Source organism: Diceros bicornis, chromosome 22, assembly GCF_020826845.1.
Source record: "Diceros bicornis minor isolate mBicDic1 chromosome 22, mDicBic1.mat.cur, whole genome shotgun sequence".
In the NCBI taxonomy this organism is placed as follows: domain Eukaryota; kingdom Metazoa; phylum Chordata; class Mammalia; order Perissodactyla; family Rhinocerotidae; genus Diceros; species Diceros bicornis.
The window spans coordinates 25,241,485-25,266,402 of record NC_080761.1 but is presented as its reverse complement, the minus strand read 5'-3'; the positions used below and the strand labels follow the sequence as shown (position 1 = coordinate 25,266,402).

At 40.7% G+C, this 24,918-nt stretch overlaps 1 protein-coding gene across 4 annotated transcripts in view; it reads right to left on the bottom strand.

Moving 5' to 3' along the window:
- Positions 1-24,918, bottom strand: part of KANK1 (KN motif and ankyrin repeat domains 1) — a 200,160-nt gene that overhangs the window by 62,691 nt on the left and 112,551 nt on the right. Inside the window, exon 3 of one of the 4 annotated variants that reach the window (XM_058565716.1) lies at positions 4,274-4,445. The exons of the other annotated variants lie outside the window; for them this stretch is intronic. The gene's annotated coding sequence lies outside the window, so the exon portion shown is untranslated. The remainder of the gene's footprint in view (positions 1-4,273; positions 4,446-24,918) is intronic. 4 annotated transcript variants of the gene reach the window in all.

Below are 24,918 nucleotides of genomic sequence, written 5' to 3'. Positions count from 1 at the left end.
GATCATTTAAAAATATGTACAACACTAAATCTTAGATTTCTGTTTACAAAGATGACTGCTAATGGGGACAGCAGATCGGAATGAGGGGGAGACAGCCAGTGGATCCAAGTGGTGGCTGCACTAGACCCGGCCATTGGTGTTAAGAGAGTAACACACCCAGAGATGCACAGTGGACAGACACTGACAGCAGGTCTCCAGACATATTACTCATGGCAGATAAAACTGGTTCTCCAGAAACGTGACTTCTTTAGGAAGGTGGCCTTCAAATACAAGTGACTTACTAACGTGTATCCTCTGTAGCACTTCACACACTATTTTTGGTTTTTAAACTTATCCTCCTTTCCAAATGCTGGTTCAACAGTTTCATTTACTCAACTGCAATTTCAAAGCAGTTGTTGCACCAAATGTTCACATTTTTTAAAAGATTAACTTCATGCAAATTCTTTTGAGATATCTAAAATCTTTCACTACCCTATCTTCTAAAACACAAATCAGATCCAATCAGTCCCCCTCTTAAAAAAAATCTTCAATAGTGTCCACCGTCCTGTTACATAAGCTTCAAATGGCACACCGTTTTGAGACATTAGGGTTCATGTTGGGCAATATATTTCTTATTTTATATTGATTATCTATTTAAAAGTTAACTGAGATTATTATAACATGACATGTTACAATCACAAACTTTAAAACAAACAAAAAGAAACAAGAAAAAGAACAAAAACAGAACACTATTCCAACCTTTGCTTTTCCAAAAATACCTTCCGAAGAAACGCTGGCAAAGACAAAAATATTCCATTTCCACTGTGTCCAAATTCTAACTCTAGACCCACAAAATCAGAAGAAATTGAGCTTAACAATTCGAATTCCAAGCTTAGAATTAAAGTGTCAATTCAGAAACCCCCATGACCTCCCAACAACAGGAAAATGCTAAAATAATAATATATCCATATCTACTGGATCCTATACAGCCACTGAAATCATTTATAAGCTTTTAATAACACAGAAAAATACTCAAAGTACACTGATAAAAAAACTGTATTCTACCATAAACCTAATTGGTTTAAAAATATGTATGCATACATTTACACATTTATTTAAAACAATTAGAAGTAAATACACCAAAATAGTCTCTGTGGTTGTCCTTGGGTGATGTAATTATGGATGATTTTAGCTCCTTTATTACTTTTGTAATAATTATTAAAAAGAAACATTAGATAATTCCTGTCAATTTTGGTCTTATCTGCTTTCAAATGCACGGGAGAAAGAAAAAAGTATTAAAAAAACGCTATGCAAAAGGAAACTATCAGGCTATAGTCATAGAGATTATAGGAGGTCAGAAATATAAGTAAATAAAAAGAAGGAAGAGGAAATGGCTGATGGCTTTGATCACAGTGGGTGAGAATTTCTTGCTGCTTAGCCGGTGAAATTTTCCTCACTGTCTGAACGTGTTTGCAAAGCTAACTACTATGGAGGCAACTTCGCGCAAATGCTAGAGGACCGGCGGTTTTTTACAGGCTGCTTTGACAGGTGTGCTGCCCTGCATGGCTTCTCCAGATTCTGTGACTACCGCTCAGCTCACCCGCAGAGACTTGATTCTCAGCCTCCCACTCCAGCCTTCCTGCTGGTCCCCAGTTTCTGTCTGGCAGCACCCCGGGCGGATGGGTGGCTCTAATCTCTCTGACTATGTGGCAATCACCTGACATTCTGTTGGAAGCAGCCACTGGTTCAGGTCCACGGCACTGAACTTGGAGAGCACTAACCTCTGTGCAGTCAGAGCGGGTGAATCAAAAGGCAGGCTTTGGGGATAGAGCGAGCGTTATCTTTAAGAATAGGAAGAACTAGAGCCCGCCCCGTGGCTTGGCGGTTAAGTGCACGCGCTCCGCTACTGGCGGCCTGGGTTCGGATCCCGGGCGCACACCGACGCACCGCTTCTCCGGCCATGCTGAGGCCGCGTCCCACATACAGCAGCTAGAAGGATGTGCAACTATGACGTACAACTATCTTCTGGGACTTTAGGGAAAAAAAAGGAGGAGGATTAGGCAATGGATGTTAGCTCAGAGCCGGTCTTCCTCAGCAAAAAGAGGAGGATTAGCATGGATGTTAGCTCAGGGCTGATCTTCCTCACAAAAAAATAAATGAATAAATAAATTAATTAATTAAAAAAAAAGAATAGGAAGAACTATACATGTCTGACAAATGTAGCTTTGTTAAAAAAAAAAAATGGGTGGAGACTGGGAGGACTGAAGAAGGAAGAGTGGAGTGGGGAGATGAGGGGGCAAAGGAAAGAAGCCCAGCTTCTGGGATTATTCAACTAATTATACTTCTAAAAGCCAACAACAACAAAATCTAAGCAAAACCCCTGTTTGCTGGTCCCTTTCTAGGCCCCCTGCATTTGCACTCTTGCTTCATAATGGCTTGTAAGTACCACCATTTAAGGGCAAGAAGAAACAAGCTGCATGTGTTATGGGCGAATGAAGTATGTGTCAAGGTATTTGGATGGAGGTGTGCCCAGAATCCTCCCAGTCAAGCTTCATAAACTTTGGTCCAAGGTCCTCTCCTGTTATTGAACTTCTTCTACCTGGCAGAAGATCTTTATCTCAGATCCAAATTGGTCTCTCCCACCCTCCCCTAAACTGAATAATAAAATCAAAATGAGGAGGAAGCCTAAAATTAGGAACAACAAGCACATCGCTGGTAAAATAACAAGATGTGCCTGTCCCTGGGCGAGGATCCTGGCAGGGTCTGGGCAAACACAAAAGTTTTATATTGTGTATCGATTTTTCCCAGTTATTGTTCTGCCTGACAGGTGGCCTCAAACCAGTCTTCTTAATGATATGCAGATTCTTATGTCAGTGCATTGTATAAACCAGAAAAGGTCTGGCCATGATCCATTCTCTGCTACAGATCAATAAACTGCTTCTCTCCCTCAGAGAAGACTGCAAACTAGTAAATCTTAAGTGGTACAAGGGTGGCTTAGTTGTGCTCGCTAAGAAAAAGCACTCCTTCGAAAGGATTTAGGAAAATACATCAACAGAGAAAATAAAGAATTTGTCTTCTCTATTTTAAGGGATTGATCTGCATTGAAGGACATTTTAGTAGCTCTCCAAGTATAACGCAGAGAATAATGTAGACACTGCATGAATTAACCCCATAAATACTTTACAGTAGCTTAATATGAAACAAATATGAAAATCAGCTCACTAGATCTTTTCTAAGAACACATGAATGGAAACAAATAGATGAAATTGAGATTTGACATCCACTCTAGGCTACACTGCCACCCACAGAAATACCACGGCCTTGGTTAGAACCAAGAAGAAGATGATGATGACAACACTGATGACAGCTAGTGTTTATCGAGCTCTTACTAACATTAGTTACTGAAATCTAAAATGTCATCTACTCTCAGGTGCACCATTATTCTAAGGACTATTGATTTAAAAAAAGATGTTGCTAATTAAATGGTGATAAAATGCTTTTTAAAAATTATATTAACTGTAAGACATGCTCATTTCAGAAGTGTTAAAATGGGAAAAATGTGCATCTTAGAATTGGCTAAATTATCTTACATTCAAGGCACTTTTTTTTAAAGCACTTAACAGTTATGACCTTATTTAAACCTTACAACAATGCTATGTAGTAGTAAAATCCTCTCTCCCCATTTTACAGATAGCAAACCGAGGCACAGGGGAGTTTAGAATTTGCCGAGGTAACACAGCTAGGAAGTGACAGAGCTACATTTAGAGCTAAATAGTTCAGCCCCCATGAGCAATTGAGCTCATGCGCCAGCCCCTGTGGTTATGTGATTGAGAGTGAGGGCACTATTGCTTTAACAAATAAGAACTTACAGGCCTAAACGAGGGAGGGCCCTTTTAAGGGAGTCACCTGAGGGATGTGTACGCTTATTACAAGGACGCTTAGCTCAAATCCCCTTTAGATAGAAAGTTAGGTTTCAGAACTTTATGTGATATTGTTTTTTTTTTTTAAAGATTTTATTTATTTATTTTTTTCCCCCCAAAGCCCCAGCAGACAGCCGCGTGCCATGGCCGCACATCCCTCCAGCCGCTGCATGCGGGACGCGGCCCCAGCATGGCCAGAGAGGCAGTGCCCCGGCGCGCACCCGGGATCCGAACCCAGGCCGCCAGCAGCCGAGCGCGCGCACCCAACCGCCAAGCCACGGGGCCGGCCCATGTGTGATATTGTTTTTAAAGCAATGGTATTTCCAACTTTATTCCTTGAGATGACATGTTTACGAGCTTGAGGAGGTACTTACATACAGGAAATGTCTCAGTACTTAAACATCACACACTCTTTTCGACTCCACATGATATTAGCCTGATTATCGACCTTCTTCCTAGACTTTGCTATGAATGTCCTTTGACTCACAAAATTAAGTACTTTTTCAACCCAAAAAATTTTCCACCACTGAGGACAGGTGGGAGGCTCTAGAAGGAAGTCCAGGAGTTTCAAAAATGGATAGAATTAGATATAATTAGAATAAGAACTTGCTGCTCAAAATGACAATTATGAAAGGGGAAACAACCAATTTGGTGTGAAAGTTCCAGAATCTTTTTTTATAACATGTCATAGTATTTTTTCTTCACTTCATAAAATTAAGGAAGCAATATAAATAACTTTACCTAAAATGCGGAAAAGACAGAACATGCAAAAAATAATCACCTGCTATCTCACAATCCTAACATAGCCATCGTTACCACCTGACGCTATTTCAGTATATTATTGGACTGTGTGTATATTTCAATTACCTTAACAAGTTTTAAAGACCTACAACATCCTAGAATGTGTCCCAGCCACTATGTTGTTGCTATTCTGGAGACATAAGATAAACTAAAGCCCTGTGCCATTCCCAGAAGTTCACACACGAGTGCTGGAAGCAGACAGATGCTCAATTAAAGGAGAAAGCACTAGAACAGCAGTGTATATATACACACTTCAGCTCCAGTCCACAGTAAGGTGGTCCTACTTTGCCCAAAAAAGGTGGGACTGGCCAAAAACTGTATTCATAAGGGACCACTTGGCCTAAGTCTTGAAGGATGAATGAGTGTTTTTTGGGACGAGAAAGATGGAAGGGCTTTCTAGGCAGAAGGAACAGCACATGCAAAGGCGAGAGACGAGCAAGTGCGTTGCAGGTAGCTGCTGTGGCTCCAGCGCTGTCTGCTTATATGAGCACTTAGTCGTAAATGAAGTGAACAGCCTGAGAGGAAGATGACATAAGGAGACCGAGTGCTAGAGAAACCTAAAGGCAGCAGATTCTGCAAAAACCAAATTGAAAACTACACACGGACACAGAAATATCTGTACCCTAATAAAAAATGCAAAGCTCATTTATTTCTTTAAATAAGTCAGTCTTTCAAATAGTCATCCAAAAACCTGTCTAATTTATTATACACATCTGTGATTGCACACACGTTTCTGTCAAGAATTTAATTTAAAAGCAACTTAATTATAAGTATGTTTGAGTGCAAACTCCGACCACAGTTCATTATGAGATTATCTTCTGGTGATTTCTAATATTGGCTCCTACCACAGGAATTGTGGAGGTAATGTTAACTAGCTCTTGGTTATTTTGCAACCAAATTACCTAATTATGACCCAACCCCATCTGGCCGCCTCACATACATACACGGATAATTTTCTTGGCATAGGTGGGCTATAGGTGGAGGGAAATCTCAATTATCAATCAAGATCTAAATTAGAATCTTACCTGCATACTGGTTTTCATTTATAATGTAGAAAAAAAGTTGGGTTTTGCCCATTAGAGAAATTTTATGCTGTGTTTGTTCAAAGTTATATTTGCAACTTCCTTCCTTGGGGTAACATACTTAAGAGGCTGGAGGAAGTACTTATATCACAGGCAGACAATAAAGAGAAAATATGTAAGAAGCAACAGTAATTAAATTCATTCACTCTTTCAACAAGTGAGGGCCTAGGATATGCCAGGCTCTGTTTCTGGCACTGAGGATATAGTAATGAACAAAGCAGACATTCCCCTCCCCCTCACCCAAAATAGTCTCACTAGAGATCTGTGCTTTGAGCGCTTAAATAATTTAGGTTCACAGTGTGCTTAACAGATTGGCTGTACTATAAGCCAATTACTTATTTATCTTTTCTGCCTTATTTGAAAAGAGTTTTCACGTTAAGATCTGCCTCCTTATGCACCAAATTGGGCATGGATGCATCCAGCCCTCCCACAGACCCTCCCTGCCCATCCACACCCACTCTATACCATGGAAGTACATCAGTATCTTTCCAAGAGTGTGCATAAGGGCAATGTCGCCAACAAACAGGTTAAAACCATCTCAGAGCCTGCAGATGCTTTCGGAGCCCTGCACTGGCTCTGCCCCAGCTGGGTTGCCCAGACCCACACAGCTTCCTGAACACTTAAGAAAAGTGATGCTGGCAAATCTTCCCAGGAAACGTTCTGTGATGACAGTTTATCAGATCATAACAACCTACGCTGAAAACGAGCTGCTCCTCTGCAAAAAAAGGGGTAACAGACTGTCTGGAGAAGAGCAGACAAATGAAAATTAGAATTACTGAAGCTTATTTTTTTTTAAGTTTATCACCTTTATGTTTTTTGTTGACTTCAGAGGAAAGTAATTTTGTGACTCAGTACAGGCATATGAAATAGTATTTATTGATTTGCTTTGGTTCATTGCAATAGGTTTAGGGAAAACAGACCACAGCAGAAACCTAAACCTTAATTTTATAAATATGTCAATATTAGTGAAGTCTTGCTCTTACTGAGCAAGAATCCCTACTCGTGGTAGTTTGAGATAAACATCAATGCTTTTGCCTATTCAAATATTAAAGAACCAAAATGTAACAGCCACAGATGTAAGAGAATTACTTTAGTGCACTTTGAAAAGCTTTTGTTCATATCCTATCTAAATTATTTAAAATGTGCAGTTCTCATTTATTTACTGCTATAGCACACATTTTCCCTTTAATTCATCCAGGATTGGATTCTTATGTGATATTCTCTGTGATTACTCTTAAACTGATCAATACTGTTAATGACAAGGTCAAGGGTGCCTGGGACTGTCACCAAGCAAAAGAGGATCATAACACATCCTTAGGTTCTTAACTTTCAAACAGCGGTTCTCAAAGTGTGGTCCCCAGACCAGCAGCATCAGCATTACCTTCCGGGAATTTGTTAGAAATGCAAATTCTCAGGCCATCCCAGACTTACTGAACCAAAAACTCTGGGGGTGGGGCCCAGCAGTCTGCATTTTAACAAGCCCTCCCAGAGGACTCTGTTGCAGGCCCCAAATTCTCAAAACCACTGCCTTAAAAGATAGGTTAACTGGAAAAAAATTAAGTCCTAAGGCTCCAAGAGCCAGGAATGCCCTCTGATTTTAGGAAAACGGTAGCCAATGATTTAGAAAACATCCCCCAGGAAGCCTGACCTTTTTCCATTCATTTATTCAAAATATATACTGATTGGGCACTCAGCATGTAAAAGGCACGCTGCTGGGCACCATGGCAGTGAACAGAATAGACTCAGTTTTCTACCTTCCTGGGGCTTACAGGAAGGAATTACACACGTTACAAACAAACTAGCAAATTATTAACATATTACGCTAAATGCCATGAGGAAGAAAAAACAGGTGTTGAGTGAGAATAATGGAGGCAGAACTTCTTAGGATTGAAGTTGAGGGTATAGAGATGGATGGGAATGGGTGGTCCTTAGAGGCTTCTCTAGGGAAACAACATTGGAGGTGAGACCTGAGGGATGGAGAGGAGTTAGCTGGCGAAGTGTGGGAGATGAGAATGGTCCAGGGAACAGAATAGAGCCCAGAAACAGACAGACACAATGCTCCCATATGATTTTTGACAATGGCATATAAAACAACTCAATAAAGGAAGCAAAGTCTTTTCAACAAATGGTGCTACAGCAATTAGCCATCTATAGGCAAAATAACAAACCTTGATCTTAACCTTTCACCTTATACAAAAATCAATTCAAAATGAATCTTAGTCTTGAATGTAAAACAAAACAACTATGAAACTCTTACAGGAAAACACAGAAGATCTTTAAGACCTAGGGCTTGGAGAAGAGTTCTAGACATGACACCAAAAGTAAGACCCATAAAAGCAAAAATTGGTAAAGTGGTCTTCACCAAAATTAAAGTCTTTTTTTTCTGTAAAAAAATGGCCTGAAGGTTCTGAGGCAGGAAAAAGCTCCATGCACTTGATCAACTGAGTTTAAGAAAGAGCAGACTGGGCTGAGAAGAGAGGTAAGCAGAGGCTGGATTATGAGATTTGCTGGACCTTGTTGGCCATTCTAAGGAGACTGGTTTTATTCTAAGTGCAAAGTAAAGTCATTGAGGAGTTTAAAGCTGATGAGTAAATAAAATAAATATTATTTTTAAGTGTTTGGCTTAGGCTTCTTACCACCTCTAAGGAGATGTAGGTTGGGGTTTCTTTAGTTATATTATCATGGGCAAAGGACACTGGATGTTCCAGGAATGGTGTATTCAGACTTCACAGAGTGAATTTCAGCCTGAAGATAAAACCAGTTCTTTGATTTTACTTTGATTTTTAAAAATTTTGTTTTCCACTCTTTAGAGCAGACAGGCTCAGCATGCCAAACACAAACTTCTCAGATGTTCTTATGTTTTCCCCAGAACATACAAGTTCCTACTTATTTAAGAGAAACTTACAAGAGGTCAAGTGCCTAACCCAGGAAGTACTTTATAATTTGCTGCTTGACAGAAGTGGCCAAAATGTTAAACTGTGTTATCAATGTAGCATACGCACTTCAAGTGAAAACGGTTATGGGAAAAGCTGGGACCAGAAACTGGATTTCAGAGATTTAAAAACACAGAACTAGCAACGACGGCGCCCCAGCCACACTCAAGTTCAAGTTGCCCTTCACATGTCACACAAGTTGTTCCAGCGAATCTTGCATGTTACTTTCCTTTCCTTGAAATAAATCTCACTTAAGCTTTTCTCTTTTTAATGTAGGAGGCTCAGAACATTCTCTGCTTTTTTATTGTCACGGGCTTTCCTGCTGGGACAAGCACACTTCTTTCATGACTCCGCAAAAGTCCTCTGACGTTCATCTACCCACGCTAGGCGGGCTAATTCCAGGGCAGAGGGTGGGGATGGGGGCGTTGGCATCCACCACACGGAGTTTGTTTCAAAATAGGAAATGCTTTAAAACCCCTGTTTCCTGCTGTCATCCCATTCCACAGAGGGATGCTTTGGATAACAGCAGTACGGTGACAGCCTGACCAACGACAAGCTACACCCAGGAGGGAGAGCCTTGTCCCCTGGTCACCATGGGAATGGGGGCCATTCCCACCAATTTCAAATGGTCACAGGCCACAGATGTGTCCTCTGAGAGCCAATCCAAATGACATCAATCACCCAACGCTTCTGCCATGTTCAGCTGGAGAAATGCAAGAGGCCAAGGGAAGCCGACCGACCAGCTGGGACTTAAATCCCTTCCTCCTCCCCCGAGGACCTGCTTCTCCCTGGCCCTGATTCTCTCTTCCCTCTTCTAAAAGGCTCTGACAGCAATGTCTCAACTCCAGCACAGCAGCAAAAGTGCCAGAAGATGGAACCTGCCAGAGAAAAGGCTTCACCTCTAACCCAGGACAGAAAGGTTGGGCTCAAGCCAGAAACACAGGCTGAAGCCATGTCCCAAGGCAGCTGGCTTCCAGAGTGTGCAATCTAATGGCACTACAGAGCCAAATGCCATCAGCTCCTGAAATGAGTGCCTTGGGGCATTACTGAACATTTAGCCTCCTGGGCAATAATACCAGCGGGTAGGATCTGAGGCAAGGAGGAAGCTAAAGGCAAGATCCCCAAACTTAGAAAGACAGTGAACACTGAGATCTAAATGTTGGGGGAAAAAAGGCCTGTCCGTGTAAGTGTATCATACTAAAGCAAAACTAATTCACAAACATCTGTCTGAAACTACAGGTAGGGGGTAGGAAGAAGCAAAAACAAAATGTTCTAGCCATCAAGGGAAGGTAAACGTTCATTAATGGCAAAATACCTATTATTTCTAATTTAAGGTGTCTGACATCTCAATTACATAGCTTCTATTTGTTCTACACTGTTTTTTAAAAATAAATATAAAAACTATGTGTCGATAGGCACTTATGTGTGTTTGTTAACACCTTCTAAGCCCCTTCATACTCATCTGCTTGACTTGTCAAAAAAGCAGGATCCTGGGCCCCACTACAGACAAACTGAATCAGAATGTGCATCCTAACAAGATGCCCAGGTGATTCGTCTACACACTGAAGTGTGAGAAGTACAGGGTTAGCCCTATTTTCCCCATCTGGCCTTAATGCTTCCTAACCGGTTACTTTCTATCCTGAGGGCCCACAGCAGCGGTTCACAACCCTGGCCGATCATTGGAATTACTGTCCAGGCCCCACCACAGACCAATTAAATTACTCTCTGGTGTGGGACCCAGGCAGACGCATTTTTTCAAGCCCCGTCCCAGGAGATTCCAACGTGCTACGTTTGAGAGTCACTGATCTATTCCAGTGGTTCTCAAAGTGTGGTCCCCTGGACCAGCAGCATCACCATCACCAGGGAACTTGCTAGAAATGCACACTTCTTTCTTCCTTCCCTTCCTTCCTCCCTTTTCCCTTCCTCCCTCTCTCTCTCTCACACACACGCACACACAAACTATGACTATGCTTATAAAAAGGGACTCAGTAAAACTTTAGGAACTTCTCAGAAGGCAGGCATTCTGGTATCTCTTTTGCACAATATATTTCGCACCTGAAATAAAAATATTTATGTTCTATAAGGATGGCCTAAAATTCACTTAAAAATGAGGATAAAGCCAGGAAGATTCACTTCTAGGGGCTGAGGGGGTCACAGAGTCAAAGCGTGCAATGGATGTGGAAACTGGTTTAGAGTGGTAAATAAATTCTAGTCCTCCACGATGATTTGCGGGGTTTACCTGATAGCAATAGTGTTTCCCCAAATCTGATAATACAGCATCCCAAGACTTTCCCCAGAGATTCTGATTCAGTGAGTCTGGCATGGAGTCGAAATTTGTATTTTTCAAACACATCCCCAAGTGATTCCTGTTATCAGAGAAGTTTGGAAAACACACTGCCTTACAGGACTCTGGTTCCCTAGGTCACTGTTTCTCAGTGTGGCCCTGGACCATAGTGTCAGCATCACCTGGGAGCTTATCAGAAACGCATATTCTTGGGCCCCACCTGGGCCACCGAATCAGAAACTCTTCAGGTGGGCCCAGTGGTCGGTGTGTTAACAAGCCCTCCAGCTGATTTGAAAACCATAGCAAACTCGTACATCTTTTAAGCGCAAACTACCTGCTCTTATTCAAACACCTAGTTTTTGGTGAGAAGCACAAAGAAACGATGCCCTCATCCTGGGCCCGGGCCTGTGCCTTTCTTATGAAAGGAACTGTCCTCTTCCAAAGAACAGGATGAAGGAACATGCTGAAGACATACTTTGGTTGTAATCATAAATTATTCTAGTGGATAGGAACAGAGTTGAGTACACTGTCAAAATGAGAGCAGTTGTGCTAGTGTGGTGGGAGTTTTAAAAAATATCATAAAATTTTACTTGTAGTGGGAAGACCATCTATCAGCAACAAGAAACGAAGAAAACGCTAATCATCTAATATGATGAGGCGTGTTGATCTGCCTAGTTGCCGTCCTTTCTCTCTCTCTTCCAGTACTATTGTTTTGTCAAGAATCACCTTTACCAAAAAGGTATGAAAATCAGTTCACAGTTCCATTATGTCCAAATGCAAGAGAAGCACCTGACAACCTAAGGAACACAAAACAAAAAACATTTGCAACACAGGGACCAATTTCAGAGGATTCTTAAAACCCCCAAAATCAAATGCAAAGTTTTGTGGTTTTTAGCAAACACACACTGTTCAAGGGAGAGGTTTTGCTGCCTTTATTGGAGGCCCGGACCCAAGGAAAGTCAAGAACCTCTGAATTTCCACATATTTCATTGGACACAGATCCGGACAGAAGGCCTAACAATTTAATGTTCTAAGATATGAAAGAAAATCCATTCCCTTACCTGGAAACCTCTTTTTCTCTGGCTGCCTGTGGGAACTGGGAGCTCCTCCACAACAGCAGAGATGGAAGATCAGAAAAGGAGCAGCCCAAGACCAGGAGCCTAGGAACCACGTTTGCATTTCAACCTGGCCTCCAACCACCTCCAGGATTCTGGGAAAGTGACTTAAATGCTGTGGGCCTCTGATTCTTCATGGCGGGACTGGTACAGCCCTAATGACACATCCAGGCCTGACAGACATTCTGTGACTCTGCTCGTCCAACCCTAGGCTCCCCCGGGGCCAATACTGCCAAATAAAGACAGACCATATGGGACACTGTGTATGGGCCAGCAGGACACAGGTCTTGCCTCACAGGCCCCACCACCTCGGGAAGCTCTGGCACAGCGATGACCAGCCAGAGAATTCCCTCCGGTCAACACTGAGGACACGCTGAAACAGCAGGGCTCTCGTTTCTCCAACTCAGCTCCCAGAGTGGCCGCTTTTTTCCTACCCCTTCCAAATGAAGTTATCTTTCCTCCCTCAATGTAATAGTACTACGTTTTCAACAATCAAGAATAGCATAAGAAAGAAAGTAAAAAATCAGCTATAATTCTACTACTATCGACATTTTGGTGTGTAGCTTCTCGATTCTTCCTGGTGCTTACAAGACACATGTATACATATATATTTTTTCCAAATACGTTATTTTAATTTTTTTGGTTTTTTTATTGCCGAGCAATATTTTTTATTAATATAGTACAATCTGCTTATGCATTCATCTATGGATGGACAATTGGGTTGTTTCCGGTTTTGGACTATTATGAATAAAGCTGCTATGAATACTCTCAACACAAATCTTTCTGTGAATATATGTTTAAATACTTAGGAACAGAATTACTGAATCACAGAGAATGTGTGTTTAACTTTACAAGAAACATCCAAACTGTTTTCCAAAGTGGTTGTAACATTTTACATTCTTACTAGCAATGTATGAGAGTTGGGGTTGTTCTATATCCTCACCCACACTTGGTACTGTCAGTCATTGTTGGTCATCTCCTTGTGGTTTTGATTTGCATTTCCCTGATGACCAATGATATCAAATATTTTTTCATGTGCTTAGTGGCCATTCATGTCTCTTCTTTTGCAATGAGTCTGTGCAAATCTTTTACCCCTTTCTTATTGGGATGTCTTTTGCTACTGAATTATAGAAATTCTTTATATATTTTGGGTAAGAGTGCTTTGTCAGATTTGTGAGTTAAACACCGTAAATACTTCTAGCAGGTTGTTGCTTGTCTTTTCCTTTTCTTGATGTTTTTTGAAGAATACAAGTTTTAAATTTTATGAAGTCTAGCATATCAGTTTTTTTCTTTTACGGTTATTTCTTTGGTGTCTTTTATAAGAAATCTTGCTTGCCCCTAAGATGCAAAGATTATATTTTCGGTTTTCTTCTAGAAGCTTTATAGTTTTAGCTTTTTCATTAGGTCTATGCTTCATCTCAAATTAATTTTTGTATATGGTATGAGGTAGGGATTGAGGTTCATTTTTCTCCATATAAATAGCCAATTGTTTCAGCACCATTACTTTATTTCTTTTAACTTTTATTACAGCCATCTTTGAGACAATACCCATATCTTTCCTTTTTAATGGTTGCATGGTATTCCCTTTCATATCTGTGCCATATTTATTTGACCTTCCTTTATTATTGAATATTTAGATTATTTCCAATTCTTTCATATTACAAACACTTTGAGGAATAGACTTTTTACATACAGCTTTGTGAACCTGTCCAATAATTTGCTATGGATCAATTCCAAGAAGTGGATTTACAAGATGAAAAGATAGAGCCTGTATATTCTGAGGGATAATGTCAGGTCACCTTGCAGAACAGTACCAATTTAAACTCACCAAAACTGTGTGAGAGGGTCAATGAAACTGGAAGCCATGCCTAGGTTTACTGCTTTCAATACAGTAAACATACCCTCAAAACAATGCATCGGAAATCTCTCTGTATACAATTAACATGTTTTCATTAAATTTGAACTTAGTATAGCAATTTTAGTTGTTCACCATGGAATTCTACGTTTATTCTTCATCCTTGGCTCAGAGTAATTTATATTTTATAAAACTCAATTCCTGTAAATAATATGAACATTGTCTCTGGGAGTAAATTTATAGAAAATTCTTAATTTTCTCATCCAGAAGTCTAAGAATGAGAAATTCTTGACTGACAGAGTGCTGCATTACCCACATTATATGGGGTTTGATGTGTAACTAATTAATCAGAACTCAGATGTGAATAAATTCCAGACTTCTGTCCTAAGACTGAAGAGGTCACTGTGTTGAGAGAACACACTTAGTCAAGTACACACAGTTGGACCTATACACCCCCAAAATAAGCAGATGCTTAGGGAAAATGCTGATTAACCACAGAAGAAAGTCCTAGCTATTGCTGCTACTATGAGGCCAGATTCCTTAAATTAGTATCACAGAAGCAGAAATTAATATAGCCAACTATGGATTATATAAAAAAAATTTTTTTGAAGCTATGTAACAAAGATATCTTTTTAAAAGAAAGAGAGCTAAGAATGTAGGGGAAAAATATAAAATTTATATATATTAACACACATATTTTGGAGGTGCCCTTATAGAAATAAAGCCATGTTCTTAAAGATATATGAATATACCATATATAGTGTTGTATGATCATAACTCTTAGTTGCTATGTTTTATTGCTCAAAGGGGCTCTGAAAACAACCTAAATTTAAATCCTTCCTTTTGTAGATGAGGACATTTTGTGAAATAACAGAGGTTAAACAGCCAGAATCTAGTCCAACAACTAGTTAGTGGTGGTCCCGTGTCTTTCTTTAGAGGTGTGAAGAGAGGAAGGCACATAACAGCTTTTTTCCTATGATGGAAACAGGAAGGAATGGAACTTTCCTTTTTGGAATTTCTTTTTTCTTACTCTTATGCCCTCTACTCTTTTCCTCATAGCCCTTAATAGATGATGAAGGAGCCAGTTACTAGAATCCCAAGTCCATGAAATGTATATTTCTTTATTTTCTTCATTAGCAGGAACATCAGGCCTCTATAAAAGATACCTGAAGATTTTCAAAGAGACTAGGAGGGGCTGGCCCAGTGGCATAGTGGTTAAGTTCACTTTCTCAGCTTCGGCAGCCCGGGGTTTGCGGGTTCGGATCCTAGGCACAGACCTACTCACGGCTCATCAAGCCATGCTGAGGCGGCATCCCTCACAGAGCAACTAGAAGGATGTACAACTATGACATACAACTATCCACTGGGGCTTTGGGGAGAAAAAAGGAAAAAGGGAGGAAGATTGGCAACAGATGTTAGCTCAGGGCCAATCTTGCTCAAAAAAAAAAAAAAAAATTAACAAAGAGACTGGCAACAATATTCAAGCCCTAACTGTCTGGACAGTTCTCCCACTCTAGCCTCTTACTAAAACACAGTTCCTCCTGACAGTTGAGAGTCCTGTTTGTGTCACCCTAACTTGCCTATGGTGCAACAGTGACATCCAGAGTCAGAGCCCATGGAAGTACACGTTTCCTGACAACGCGCCACTCAAGGTCTGGCCTGTGGTCCAGCCGCACCGGCATCCCCTGGAGCGAGTCAGAAATGCAGAATCCCAGGCCCTCATCCCAGATGCACAGCGTCAGAATCTGCATTTCAACAAGAGTCCCAGATTAAAGTGTGAGAAGCACTGTTTTAACAGAGATCTTTACACTACTTCTGCCTCTCCAGAAGTAAAATGGGGATAGCAGCCAAATGACCCATTTCATGGATTTTTCTTTATTTTCTGACCTTCCACTTTCACTTGGCAAGACTTAAATCACACACATTTCTTTAGGGCTCATGAGCACAGAAGCCACGTCAAAACTCCAATACAGCTATCGACAGAGAAAGCAGACTATGCATTTGCCTTTAAGCCAGCATAACTTGTACCGAACTTTTTCAAACTGCCCTGCTATGAAAATATTGGGGCTGCCTGTACTAAAACAGTAAAGTGTCCCCTTGATCTTTATACAAATTTCATACTAACGCTGGCTGGAAGGGACAATTTCATTCCATCATATTGGGGATTGCAAGGAGACACACAAAGTGGCACCTTCCTCCTTGCAAATTTTCTGTCTTTTTCAAACCTTTCAGTCCTGCCTTCTCACTCTGAAAGGGGAGGAGCGTGTGGCAGAGATGCTGCCACGTAGGCCCGTCCCTCTAAGCTGCATCTCACTCCCATCCCCTGGGTCACACTCCGAGAGCTGCATAGGGGGGAAGGGTGCGACAGACATGTTTCACACCCACCTTGGTTGGCTGCCATGGGTGAACGATGGTCAAAAACAGGATCGATACCATCTTAATGCATATGCTCACTCTGAATGAAAACCTCGATGGGCCTTTAAGGAGGAATGTCAGTCTTCAAGCTCCAACAAGCCATGCTGGAGTGAAAACTGTTGAAGTGTCAAAGCTACCGTTCTGAGCTGGGGGAATGAACACATGCTTTAGTCTCACCAGCTCACTGGGAAACCTGCTGCGATGTGCGATCATCAGACACCACTGACTGAAATCTGTAAGTCGCCTTCCAGGATATTACTCGACCAAACCCACACTGTAAGTCAGTCCAGTGGCTGAGGCCAGTTATCACAGATCTTCATAATTCCACTCATTGGCTGGCTCCTCAATTCATTCCTTTTTTTTGGTTATGCTTTGAAGTAGGGTGACCATATAACTTATGGTTTAAATTGGGACATTTTTGAGAGTGCTAAAATGCTAAACAGATGGGATGCTGGGACAACAGGCATAAACTAGGACTGTCCCAGGCAAACTAGGACATATAATCTCCCTACCTTTAAAGAACAAATAGGAAAAAAGGAGAGGGAGGGTAATAACAATAAATAGAAACACAAGGAGATTGCTATAAAAACACTTGAGAAACCAACTATACAACAGGTATCTTATATACATATCCCCAAGCTATGGTGCTCAATACATTCTTATTAACAAGATATAGTAAAGGGGCCGGCCCGGTGGCGCAGCGGTTAAGTGCGCGCGCTCCGTTTCCACGGCCTGGGGTTCGCAGGTTCGGATCCCGGGCACGCACCGATGCACCGCTCATCAAGCCATGCTGTGGCGGTGTCCCATATAAAGTAGAGGAAAATGGGCATGGATGTTAGCCCAGGGCCAATCTTCCTCAGCAAAAAAGAGGAGGATGGGCATCGGATGTTAGCTCAGGGCTGATCTTCCTCGCAAAAAAAAAATATATATATATAGTAAAAACACACCATGGGTGCTCAGAAAGGCTGACAGGAGTGTGTGACGTCAGACGAAGCTCTGCTATTCCCAATGTCATCACCACTTAGCATAAATGCCAATAATAAGATTTCGAGAATGAGAGGCTCCTAAGCATACAATCTCAAATATTCTCCCAGGATCTGCATTCAACATTGAAGTGCATTGTCCCCCTTTACCCAGAGTTTCATAACTGGATTATCTAAATGGTTTCAGGAAAAAAAGTCTCCCACCTTCTATTTTAAACCAAACACAACAAGAGACACGTCCGCGCTGTACAATTTTACAATGTTTTCACATGCATTATCTTAGCTAAGCTTCAAAACAGCTCCATGAGATACTTTCCCCCTGTAATAGATAAAGAGACTGAAGTTCAGGGAAGCGAGCTCCACCTGGCACATGACTCTGCAACAGCTCTCAGTGTGCTGTTCCCAGTGTGCTGTTCTTCCCCACCGGACTTCAAGCTTTGCAAGTGCAATGATGATGCCATCCTAGTTTTCTGAGTATCCAGCACTCAGAGCCTAGGATAGCCAATGTTCAAAATTATTTTTAATTAACTAAAAATTACTTTTTGAAAAAATTCCATAAGAAAAGGAATTGGTACCTTTCTATTCCTGTGTCTACACAGAGAAGGCAAATCTTATATATACACAATATTTTTTAAAAATATTGAGATGATCCTATCAAAGAAAGATAAAAGAAGCAAGGACTTTACTACTCCATAGTTAATATAGCTTAAAGGAGAAGGAACATCCAGAAACAGTGGTCTTTAACAGGTAGATTGTGTGAGGTGCGTGTGAAAGCAGAAAGTTGAAATGTGCTAGATTAACTAGATCCTTTAGTTTCGACCTGACTTCCTTGGACTTCAATAACAGCTCTATGAAAACACTTTCCACAAACTACCACTGAAGGTCTCGGACTGAGGCTGGTATTTCATGTCTCTGCTACATATAAGTGTGGGCCAGAAGAAGAACTGAGGTCGTTCAGTGCCTTCTTTAGTATTTGTTCTTCTGAGTCAACAAGGAAAAAATAGCTTGGAACACTTCCTGAGACCATGATGAGAACCTTCGCTCCTAACATTCCCCTTTCAGGGCTCCTTCTCATTTGACACCACGGTGCATGCAACTATGTTAAGAGTTTTCGCCTCAAGATCACTCCCTTAAAGCAAACTGGAATGATTAAAAAAAAAAAAAAAAAAAAGAGTGAGGATTACATACACATTTAATGGGCAAAGAGTATGGACACTAAAAAACTATACTTGTTTTCTGTAGTTTTCACTAGTTTGAGACCTGACCAGTGCCACAGATAAATAGTGATAATAAATTGACTGAGTTTCATGGAAAGGCAGAGGAAAAAACCAGAGAGGTATAAAGTGATAGTCTTCTTAAATTTAAGCTTCTGTAGCTGCTTATTTGTCTTATTTCATCAATATAATAAAAGTACAATATAGCATACTTATTTATAATGCCAAGAAATAGTACAAAACATCATTATGTGATAATGACATATCCACCCAGAACTTAGTTGTCTAGCCACTCTGTATGGAACACTAATGAGAACAGAAAATAATCAAATAGAATAACTATCAAAAAAATAACATCTGTGAATTTAGCTTCTACAGAAACCCTAAACCCATGGCCAATTTACTCTTCTTTTACTTATGGTTCTATCAAGTTTGGTTGTTTAGAGGCCCCCCCCCCCATAGCTCTGGTTAGATTATAAGGCCATGGAGATTGCTTCAGAAAGCCACACTAACTCAAAAGCAAATTCCTATAGCAAGGGAAAAAATTTTAAAAAGATGTTTAGAAAGCAGAAATGTTGGAACAACAGCGCTATAAGCTGTATGGTTCCTAAGGACATTGTTGGTATTATAGCACAATACAATAATCATGATGGATAATGACAGACCTGACCTACTAAGAGAAGCTTAAATTATATTCAATATATTGTTTAAGAAAGTCTGTAAGTATGTAATCAATTTCAGGAAGTTTTCAAACCAAAATGGTTCAAGTGGGAGAGGGATGGAGAAGACATAATCAGAGGGACAAATCCAGTGCCCTTTGGAAAGCTCAGTTAAACGGACTAGCTTATTCCCTCATGGAGAAATATAACCTACATTTTTACTAAAATTTATTTTTAAATATTTTAAAAATATTTCCTTGTGGTGCCTGGTGATACTCAGGTGATATTCACATTTCCCAAAGGTCTGTATGACTGTCAAAAGAGGTATCCTATGAAGAAAATGTGGTATATATATATAATGGAATACTATTCAGCCATAAAAAGACAAAATTGTCCCATTTGCAACAACATGGATGGGCCTGGAGGGTATTATGTTAAGTGAAGTAAGCCAGAAGGAGAAAGACAAACACTGTATGATCTCACTCGTATGTGGAATATAAACCAACACATGGACAGAGAAAACTGTATTGTGGTTACCAGGGGCAATGGGGGTGGGGGGTGGGCACAAGGGGTGAAGGGAGACATATATATGGTGATGGACAAACAAAAATGTACAACCCAAAATTTCACAATGTTAAAAACTATTAAAACATCAATAAAGAAAAAAAGAGGTATCCTAAACAAACAGAAAAACATAAAAATAAAACAAAGAGTCAAGCAATGACATTATTAGGTGTCTGCCTGGCCCTGAACTATTGGCGCCAGGCGTCTGCCATCACGCTTTAGTCCTCTTGTTATTCCCGCACACAGTCTCGTCTAGCACTCAGCACACGGTAACATTACGTAAATGTCTGTTGAAATAAATATTTAATTTTGTGGCCAACTCAGATCATTAACGCCAAAAACATAACTTGCGGTCAAATCATGAAATACTTTCTTAACCCTCTACCTTGTTTTTGTTGCACAGACCAATGAGTATATACTAATTTTTAAACATTACGGATTTCATTTCTTAAAAATGTGACCTCTCTTATTTCACTGATTATTAACTTAAGGCCTAATTTTTAAACTTCCAAAAATTTCAGAGTAGAATTCAGCTCCTTTTTACCCAGGTTAATGGTAATTGATGCTTCTTCTCAAAAGAATAGATGTACACAAAACTCATAGGTATTTATCATCTTGATTGACACCATAGGGGCCACATCAATTTAAAAATCCATGCTCTGTTTAACTGCTTTCCCAGAAGACAATATAGCTCAGTGTCCAGACTTACTAGGCCAGGATCCACTCTACTTCTGTTCCCTCTATTACAGAGGTTAAAAAGACTGTCTTTAGGGGGCCAGCCTGGTGGCGTAGCAGTTAAGTTCGCGCACTCCGCTTTAGCAGCCCAGGGTTGACAGGTTCAGATCCCGGGCGCGGACCAATGCACCACTTGTCAAACCATGCTGTGGCAGCGTCTCATATAAAGTGGAGGAGGATGGGTACGGATATTAGCCCAGGGCCAGTCTTCCTCAGCAAAAAGAGGAGGATTGGCAACAGATGTTAGCTCAGGGATAGTCTTCCTCACACACAAAAAACTGTCTTTACCAAAGACACTGAACGAAGAAGAACTAATGCAATTATGGTAAAGAATGAAGCAGCCTCCATCTAATGACACATCACAGACTGCACTAGAATATACATTTTCCCACATGCAAAACAAATCAAAGCTAAGTCTAGTTCATTTATGTTAAAATCCTTTGCTTTTATTTATTTATTTGTTTGTTTTTTGTGAGGAAGATCAGCTCTGATCTAACATCCATGCCAATCCTCCTCTGTTTTGCTGAGGAAGACTGGCCCTGGGCTAACATCCGTGCCCATCTTCCTCTACTTTATTTGGGATGCCACCACAGCATGGCTTGAGAAGCAGTGCATCGGTGCATGCCCGGGATCTGAACCCGGGCCGCCAGCAGCAGAGCACGTGCACTTAACCGCTACCCCACGGGGCCGGCCCCTAAAATCCTTTGCTTTTAAACCAAATTCTCACGGGAGAAGTCCCCTAGAATTTGGACCAAAATTTCAATTGAAAATAAATTAAAGAAACAAAGTATATTGCAAAAAGGATCTTATTCTGCAAAAGAAACACTTAAAGAGTTAACTGATCTTGAAAGTTGTTTTTAAATAGTAAAGACCAGATCTTAAAACAACTACAGTAAAAGTTAGTCATCAAAAAGATATTTTAAGGCAGTGGCTTTGAAAAGCTTATGAAAGTTATGGACCTTACGATCAGAAAATGCAGATATATATAGACACATATACCCCAAACTGTAGGAGATTTAAAAGGAAGATAGAGATGAACGACATTCCCATCACTCCCCTCTCAAAAGATCTATGGTTCAAAACTTTTGTTTTAAAGTGTAAGATCTTTTCAAATTGTGATCTAACCAGATGCTTAAAAATAACCTTTCCTTGGATATTTTTACATTTCCAAATAGGTTTTCCCCTTTTTTTGTTTTGTTTATAAAAAGGCTCATAACATGTTAAATATAGAGCTATAAAGTAGAAGAAAAGATAAATTTACTCAGTCCTAAACATGCATTAAAAAAATCCTCTAGAACACCAAGGATACTTACCCTAGCCATCATTTCGACACTGGCTTACAGAGATGAAAGGTTGCCAAGGCAAGGCACAAAAATAAAACTCTCAAAATACCAAAAGGAAGCACTAACTTTCTTCCATCTATAGTAGAAACTCTCCAGATGGAAGAGAAAAAAAAAAGGTGACAAGTACCTATTTACTGTGAAGGACACAGAGAAATTAATCTGCCTTTAGAAATTCAAATAAATTTCAAATAAGAATCTGCCACAAAAGTTCTTCTCTAGCTTGAATTTTTCTCCCCCTCAAAGATGGTGAGTTCTATCAGCTGGCCATTCACGGAAATGCAAATCATCTCTCCGTTCTGGTAGCTGTGTCCCTGAACCAGGAATTTGGGGTATGAAATTTACAAAGGTAAGCTTAGGCACTACTGAGATTAGTGAAATCAAACACCTGTTCAAAACCAGACCTGCCACTAAACTCCACACTCCTCTTTTGAGTTTTCAGTTTGCCCAAATGTAAATGAATTCAGAGAGGTTGCTGTAAAAATAATGTGTTTTTTAAGGTTAGAGAGTATAAGGAAACGGGTCTTTGCATGTTATCCTCAAAGAGAAAGGCTCTTCTCTCTCACTGTCTTTATATAGCACAAATGGGGTGACTTCACCATGCCGTTTTCAGCAGGCCCGTTTGTTCCAGGGCTGTTCACTCTATCATGCACAGAGGTAACATGTTGGGAAGCACAATGAGGAAAGAGAGGGAGAATCCAGCAACTGCTGCATCAGAAATAAGAGGTTTAACCCTCTGAGAAATCCTAGCCAACAGATGATCTGAGTTCAACCTTTCAGACTAAATACATGGGCTTCATATCCCCCCAAAGACAAAGCATACCAATAAAGACAAGGTCGAGTAAAGGTCGCCTAGGGCTGGGGGCACTGGAAGGAAATGGGTATGACTGCCCCTGGGTATGGGTTTTCTTTTCCGGGTGATGAAAATGTTCTACCACTGTTTGTGGTGATGGTTGCACAATTTTGTGACTATCCTAAATACCATTGAATTGTTCACTTTAAATGAGTGAACTGTATGGCATGTGAATTACACCTCAATAAAGCTGTTATTTAAAAAAACAAGTATGAGCCACCCTGATGGCCTAGTGGTTACAGATCAACGCTCTCACCAGGTCAGCGGCGCAGGTTTGTTTCCCGGTGGCGGAACCACACCACCTGTCTGTATGGTGGTGGCTCACATAGAAGAACTAGAAGGACTTACAACTAGGATATACAACCATGTACCGGGGCTTTGGGGAGGAGAGAAAAAAAAGAGGAAGATTGGCAACAGATGTTAGCTCAGGGTGACTCATTCTCCGCAAAAAAAAAAAAAAAAAAAAACAGTATGAATTTCCTTGATGATGAAGATCAGGTGAGGAGGTAGGGGAAGGTTAAGATACGGCAAAAAGGTATTAGAAGAAACAGCAAGAGAGTAAGGTCTAAAAGAGGTAGAGAAAGCCTCGTGGGTGCCTTTCTAACAGAATCATTTCTCCATCAACAGAGGGCACAGGCTGAGCCTCCCTGAGGCTAAGACTTGGGGATGGCTCTGTTCCAAGGCCCTTAAGTGTGGGGCCATATGCCTTAACATTCTTTGGAATCCCAATGCTTAGAACACCAGGAACACCACTCCATTGATGTGTTAATGATGGTGGTGGTGACAATCTTATTAGCCATTTCACAAAACAAACCTGTCTCTTGGAAACGATATAAAGGGTACCAAGAAAAAGGGAGGATTACCAAGATGGATGTTCTACTTCATTCCCAATGACCAAAGCAAACATGTGATAAGGCAGATTCCAACACAGGAAACACAGGTAAAAGACTTTCATTTGTTTATCTGAAAAGACCGAGTATACACATACATGCTCAGACTGCCTCTAAACATACTGCACACATCTAAGTGCACTAATTATGACTTCCATGGGGAACCTGGGTTCTCACAGCTACTTCTCACCATTGCAGAGCTTTCCCCCACTCAGGACTACAGGTTTCAAGCTTAAAGTACCATTGGTGGTAAATGGAAAATTGGCTTGGGTTATTGACATGGCTCCTGGAAACACCTATTTAAAACTGACATCAAAATTCAGCACTCCCTTTTTAAATTTCTTTGCAACACAGGCAGACATTTAAAAATGCAGATAACTGCCCCAAAAAGGAGTTTCCACTCAGATGAACCTCCCCTGCATGAGCAGTTGGGATGCAGCTGAGCTGCCAAGGGTCTTCTATTTCACAAAGCACAGAGTTAAGGATGAGAGCTTTTGGGTCCCTGACTCAGGAGTGGAGTTATTCTAAAATGAAGCTGGGTGCAGTGAGATCTGGAGACCTTACCCAGAGGCTGAGACAGACAGACAGACAGACAGACAGACAGACACACACACACACACACACACACACACAGAGGAAGGCAGAAGGGCGTGGCACTATGTGGTCAAATCATCCAAGATCAAATCTGCATATGCAGAGAAGGTGGGCTCTTGAGAGATTACTGCCAATGATAAGAATGAAAGAAAAGGAAAAGGAGGTCTATATTTAAGTAAAATAGAGTGGAATGTAATCCTAGCTCAAGTAAAATGACAGCTTGGAGAGGCCTGTTGAAGCCTGGTGAAACAGTGTTTAGTGTCAGATCTGTGAGGGAAAATGCGTCTTAAGAGTGTTTTTATGGGGCTCCTGTAGGAATGTACGACTTACACTGAGATATGTTTTTTCACCTACTATGCATTTTATGAAGTTTCTAGATCATTTTATCAATGATTCTAACCTTGCTTAGGTGACTGTATTAAAATACACAAAAATAAATGCAGTCAAATCCATTTGCTCAGTTTTAGGTTAAAAGGAGTAAACTGCCCCTAAATTGTGGACATTGTTACGTCCCATTTTCTGTCTGTTCCTGGCGGTGGCTCAGTCAAACTGAATGGCAGAGAGAAGAATCAACTCCCTGGAGCAGCTGAAAAGGAAATTCCAACACTCACATTGATCCCACGATCAGAAGAACCTACAGAAGAGAATTATAAGGAACCAAGTACCTCCTCAATGGCAGAAATCAAATTCAACGAGTTAATG